This window comes from Schistosoma mansoni, chromosome 2 (genome assembly GCF_000237925.1).
Source record: "Schistosoma mansoni strain Puerto Rico chromosome 2, complete genome".
Lineage (NCBI taxonomy): Eukaryota > Metazoa > Platyhelminthes > Trematoda > Strigeidida > Schistosomatidae > Schistosoma > Schistosoma mansoni.
The window spans coordinates 12,648,783-12,655,950 of NC_031496.1; positions in this window are offsets into that span (position 1 = coordinate 12,648,783).

Consider the following 7,168-nt stretch of genomic DNA (forward strand, 5'->3'; position numbering starts at 1 on the left):
ATTTAGTGGTGGTCAGGAGCAGAATATTATATTGATTCGGTAGTCCGTCTTATACAAATATTCATAAAAAGCCAAGGCATCTCTTCAAATATTAGGAGGTTGTGTTGATGGAAAAGTTTCAGAGCTTAGATAATCGGTATATCGTCAATCAACAATAACAAAAGCTGTCTATGTAGCGAGATCTTTTTCATATGTGCGTCTTTGACAGGAAATTTTATGTTCATCGTTTTTTCTGCTTGATTGCAGTTATTGTATGATCGGATTGTTTGGACACTGTGAAACTAATCAAGGCATCAAATGCATGTTGATTTAATGGCCGTTTTGCCTATATTTTAATCAGCCTTCTTTTTCGATGGCCATCAGGTTGCATTGCTGTTCGTTAATCGATTCTGTGGTAAATGATTGCTTATATTCAATCTCATTAAGAAAGTAACATGTTCCCTGCTTGTCGAAAGCGTTTATCGTCTCGACTGGAAGTAATTAGGTGCGTGCTATTGAAAAAGGACGACGGTATTTTTCCTACTTGAGTTAATTTTATGCTTCTGATCATCTATTACGCATCAAAACTTCTGTTTTCACTCTAGTGAAATCTACTTCGGTTACAGTAATCGGCAAGTTTATCGTTTATTTCGAAAGTAACTTAGCAGCTGTGCTTTTTTAAAACTTCCGTTTTTTAACTTGTTACACTTTTATTTGCAATAGTTTACGGTTTCTCTTTCTCAGTCTTTATATGATTTCCGCGTCCGGTTCATTTGTAAACCTCTGACTGGTAACTGGACATCACACAAAACAATTGCCAACGCCTGGGCTGTAAATGCCTTATGGAAAATGGCACTCAGTATGATTAGTACAGAGTATGGTACCAAAACATTTACATGAATCTAACACCTGCGGCTTCTAAATGGCTTAGCAAAAATAATTGAGTGTGGTTATGTCAGCAGTGCAGCTCGAAGACAAACAGTATGCTATCCGTAGCCACTGGACTAGTGAGCGCTTCAAAAAGTGGTATGAGCAGGCGTTGTGGAGAAGTACTAAATGGAACTGACTCTTTCAGAAAATAGATCAACGAGATGTTGTTCTAAATAAGCTCATAATCGGTTGACGTACTGTGGTATTTGTTTTAACTGACGATTTCTTCGATTGCCCGTTTGTTACGAATTCTAAATATATAATACGTTCATTTGTACGCATTTAGTTTTACCTGCCTTAAATTGCACTATTTATGGAATTTTTAGTTAACACATTGTTTCGAGTACTTTTATTTACCATACTAACATGGGTCAAATATAGAAGGTCTGATTTCAAGGCCGTTACTAGCAGTGAATTCTCAAGAACTAAGATTTCCTTTGTCTGAAACCAGGATCGCACTCAGCAAGTGATTAAGGTCGTACGTGAACACTCACAGAAACGTGAATGACGCGGTCTTTAGACAGTACGGAGGTTTATTTTGATAGTTTTGCACTAGCAAGAGGCGACAGAAGCATAAAGCAGGAGCGAAATCTCTATTCATTAGAAATACTACCCCACTTACTGTTATCGATAACACATTCCATGAAAGTGAAACGTGAGAGTTAATTAGTTGCCGCTCGAAATGCTAAGGAAAAGAGCTGCTAATTGACTTGGCTTATCACAGTCTGAACTGTGGAGTGAATGGGGTCATGCTAGACAGTCTCAACACTTGGTCATCAAGTGGTCGATGTTCAATCTTGAGATATTGGAATGTCAGAAAATTTATTCGAACAGAAACTAGTTGGTGCGGTCATCATATGTGCCCCCGTGCAACACGTGAAAGAAGCAACTAGGTACGATCCGGACTTAGAACCATCCTTACTAGATTTTATATTGGTCCATTATGAGGATAATGTCACAAACCTCTATCATATACCACCCTTAGGTGAAATTGATCAAGCACATTTTCTCTTTGATCTCTATATGGTTGTCAATGATGGCATGTATGTTTAATTGCAACCTCTTAATATTAGTAACAGTTAATTATAATTTCTACGTTCATGGATAATGAGTTTAACTGAGACGGTTCCCATTCAAAACCTAGTTCTTTTTCCAGTCGTTGACGGCGATTGTGCTTATAAACACGGCTTCTTGCCGTCACCAATACTGTTGCAGTAACTTTCCTTGACATGTATTGAAGAGTTCAACTCCGTAGACAGCTGGAAAATTTAGGCTTGCAAATATTCTCGTAATAGTAACGCGATATCCCAAAATCTCGTTTGTACCGCTTTAAGAATCCTAAGGCTCACCCTGTCGTTGGATCAGGAGGTTTCATAAAATTAACAGAACCAATCCACTACATCGAAGCTACGTACTCTCAGTGACTAAGGTTTGAAAAAATCTGACACGGTCAGGTAGTTATCATGTCACAACAATATATTCTGAAATCAAGTTTGTTCATACGAATATTACATTTAAGGGGAAAGATCGGAAAGGCGTAACGTACACTAGTTACGGCAAAGGTGTCTCACGTACCGAGCATACGCGTCAGTCAAATGGGTATCTTCAGCCAACACTGAATCTAACGGGTTGATTTGTAGAGACCAGTTTTCCAGGGTTCGAATATGTTAAGCTTGACAGAACTGCTTCGGTTTTGGCACCCGAGCAGTATCCCAAACCACACACAAATGAATGATAACTACTACCGGAAACATCACTATTGCTTCAACGATCATTCTAGCAAGTCATGTTCATAGTCTTTTGATAAAGTTTGCTTTCATATTTTCATATTGCGTCACTTATGTTCTCCCCTCTGTTATCACTCTACATATTTTTATCTTCATCATACACAGCGGCTCGTCTGTGGTGGAGACCCTGTCCTGCCTTAAAGATCACATCTAACTGATATGATCGGAAGTTGAATGCTACAACGGCTATGAATATTGAAACAGTCTTTCTGAAGACACGTGTGCCACTCAAACTGGCCTCCTTCAACTTTCGCACACTAATGCAGATTGGGTAACGGATAGAATTGGTTGTGTTTTTAGGAAAACTTCATTGCTTGTTGTTTATCAGAGACCCGAATTCAAGACTGTTGAAGTATTACAAATTCACTCTCCATCTTTTGCTTCGCAAAGATTATTTTAAGTGAGTTTGTCCGGGGACCATGGGGGATCTTCGTCTAGTTTGATGGCGCTGGTGTCGGACTAGGCACTAGAGCCCAGGCAATACTGATCGGATGGATCTTCATTAACAGTCGGTTATGTACGGTTAGACTGGAAAGTTCTTTCGTGCCTATAGGTAACCCTCGTGCTATTGATAGAAGAAACCAGAGAAGTAGTGAATAGGTCTTTATTTCGATCTTCGCGCAGTCACAGTGGAGCGTGGGATTATCTGTTCAGACAAACAAAGGCTCTCAACATTCCATATAAGATAGTAGGGAATATAACGCTTACAAAAGGTAAGGAAGTGAATGAATACTTGAACAATACTGTTTTAGCATATGCTTGGTTGTTTGGGGTCAACTCTTAACCAACCAACCTGAGCTGTTACAGTTCCATCAAAGTAAGGGAAATAGATGTGAGAAACGATGTCTTTTCGTCATCTTCGCTTATGCTCCGATAGATTGCAGCCCGGATTCGACGAAGGATGAGTTTTTCCACCAGTTAACAGCTTCTCTGCAGAAAGTACGTTCTACAGCTATTGTAGTACTAGCCGGAGACGTGTAACGTCCCGCTTACAAGTTCTGGGTTTCTTCAGGCTTCCTAACACTCATTGAAGTCCATCGGTCCACCCTAAGTGACCGTGAGTTCAACCACAAACGAAGGCTGTTACGTAATGAAATTGGACAAATTCTGCGGAACGACCGAGAAGCCTGGTTAATGGAGCATGTCTATGAGTTGTGAGCAGCAGCTGCTCTTTCATTTCATCGGAGTCACTGGCAGAAAGAAGTATGACGTGTGTGAAACAATCGGTGAAGATGATAAAATGCCAATTATTGACATCTACCGATCTCGCAAACGCTGGGCAGAGTCCTTCGAAACAGCCCAACTAGTCTGCTGTCCTGGCGACATCAATCAGATTATTTTACTCTCCATGGCCGGTGGCAATTGACCTACCTAACGAACTCCAGGTCCAGATGACTTGTCCCTGAGTCTGGTAATTAGAGTGTTCCAACATCGTGGAATGAATTGATAATTGTCTACATTTTTAAAAAGGGTTCACATCGCTTCCACAACAGCTATCGGGGGGTAAGTCTACTTCCGATTTAGTCCAAACTATTGGCTTCTGTCATACTTCGTAGGTTGTTCGAAACCCGAGAATGATTGACTCGCGAGGAACAGGCTGGTTTCCATTCTAGTCGAGGGTGTATTGATATCTTCAACCTCCGCCAAGTGTAAGAACACTGTCATACATATCACATGCCAGCAATCGTAGTATTTCTTGATATCAGGGCTGCCTTCAATTCGTTGAACAGGACTGTTCTCTGGTATTGTCTATTGAAGAAGGGTGTGCCAGAGGAGTTTATTAACATTCTTAAAAGCCCTATATACAAACACCTTAGATAGAGTGAGGGCATGCAACCACCTTTCTCCATTGTTCCATTCAAGAAGTGGGGTCAGACTGGGTTGCCCAACCTAACCATTCCTCTACATTTTCGAAGTGCAAAGTACTTTACAGGACCCTGCATTCATCCTGGGTAGTTGGCAGATAGTAGTTGAGAAATTCATGTATCTGGGTAGCAGCGCAAATGCTGGTTGTGACGCGAGTGATGAGATCGATCTACGTATAGTGAAAGCTATACCAGCTTACGCCGATCTGGGCCATCTTTTGCGGACCTACAACGCGTCGGTGAGAGCAGTTTTGCTCAATGCTTGTGAACCTCGGCCTCTCCGAGTTGAGAATGTTAGACGACTCTCTGTGTTTGATCATTGGTGTCTCCGAAGGGTAGCTGATATCCAATGGCATCCCCATGTTAGTAATGAGGAGGTTCGGCAACACGTGTTCGGACATAGAGACGACAATCCAACTAGTGTCACCGTTTCGAAACACAAACTTCGGTGGCTCGGACATGATTCACGGATGTCGTCCCAGAGAATTCCACGTCGTGCATTATTTATCGATACTGGTTGGAGAAAGAGGAGAAGTGGTCAGTGCATGTCATGCTGTCTTGATACGAAACAATGCTGCACATAACTGGCTTCCGTTGGACCTTCATGACTCCCTGGTTGGGGTCCTAGAGATAGTGCAATACAGTGGGTAGAGACGTCCTCAAAAACGGCTCAGGATAAAAGCCAACAGCGGACCCTCCGTAACTTTTACTCCTTTGATACAATGGAACGTAACTTCTGTAACTGAAAGAACTCTTTCTGGTTATATTTTTCGTAACAGAACTCTTCCTCATATTATTATTTCACTCTAATACACTAATTTATGTTTCTTGTTGCTCTTCCTTTTATTATACGCACTTTATATTCTCTATCTCTTCACAGCCTCATTGTTATTGTGTGACGCATATGTATTTGATGCCCCCGTTTATCAATGCTTATGTCTTTAAATAAATAAACTACTCTTGAGTGTTTTTCTTTGAATAAGATGTCCCTCGAAACGCACACCAATCTCCGGAAACCTTGAAACTCCCTAACGTTGCTAATACACTTCCGAAATAGTTAACATTATCTCATGTCACGTAGAAAGCTCCAAGTCGAAAACTGATCACTCATTTACAAGGAATCGGAAGAGCGTTGAAACCAAACTACAAGCCACACACATTGTAAGACTCCTTCCAGCTGAAGGAAATTCCACAATTTCAAGGACGATGGGGCCTTATTATGAACGACACAGCTGATAAGTCAAGCATTTATTAGTGACTAAGTGGCGGTGGAATATACGAAATTAACGGATTGCAGGAATGACAAAAGCAATTTAGCATTATCAAGTCACGTTTCTTTAATTTTTTGAACTAGGTCTTTTGAAAGAAATGGTCAACCCAGAAGGGGAATTTAACCTCGGTCCAACTACAAACTTACTGTGTACTGCTTAAAGACCCAAACACTGGTAAGTCCCTTATTATCAGACAGTATGAAACTAAGAGTCCAAATACGAATGTTCACAGGAAAGCTTTATGAACACAAGAGCAAGCAAACACAAAAAGCAATAGCGCCGCATCCAAGCCAAACGTGATGTACATTACCTAAGAATTCAGTCAAATGTTCAGTGGTATGAGGAATCAGGCTACTAAGATACGGAAGACCAGAAACAGTTTGCATAACTCATCAAAAGCGGCATATAAAATGGTACCCAAAATTTTAAGATCAGTCTTTGCTATGCACAGGCAATTTAGTATGGGGATCATAACTTCAGACTATGAAAAAGTAGTTCAAAATGTTCGCAACACAATACCTAGCAAAAGATATCACTAAAAGGGACTCAGCATGTAAAACATACTTTGTACAAGACTTTTGTTCTGGAAAGCAACTGAAACCGCAAATATGAATTATACAAAAAACCTATAGATCTTTTACTTGGAGTTCATGCTGAAAGGCACAAAAGCAATAGCAAAACAAACGGGTTGTTCAAAATATTGTCGCAGATAAAACCATGAGCCAACCGGAGTATGGTATAGCTCTTATCTAGACCAAATTAAGTAATGATTAAACACAGATCCCAAAACTTCCATTCATTAGTTGTAACACAACTAAGTAGTCTGAATGCCCCTGGAAAAATTAATGCAAGGAGAAAGTACTAGATGCAGAAGAACAATACAAGATTTGACATTCGTATTTACTGAAAGATAATTGGGAAGCTTTGCTTGACACACAAAATGTGACAAGATCGCTTAAAGACAGAATCAGCTGTTGTATCACCATCAAACTCCATGTTTTGTTTTAACAGATACTAAGAAATCTAAATACAAAGGTAGATCCGTATGGTCTCAATTTAAATGTCTTGTAGTATCAACAAATACCACCAGCCTCTTCGTGAATGTGGATACTATCAGATATGAACATAATCATCAAAATATCAGTGTTTCGCTGGGATACTAGCATTCATTCTCCAAAAGTCTGATTTCCAATTCTTAATCAGTCAATAAGAGTGAACATACATTATTACGTATGTCATGTTAGCCAAGTTTACAGGAGCTAACAACACTACAGAGATCCTGATATATTATCAATAGGAACCACATGGAACGAAAAGTCCAAGCATATAGACGATA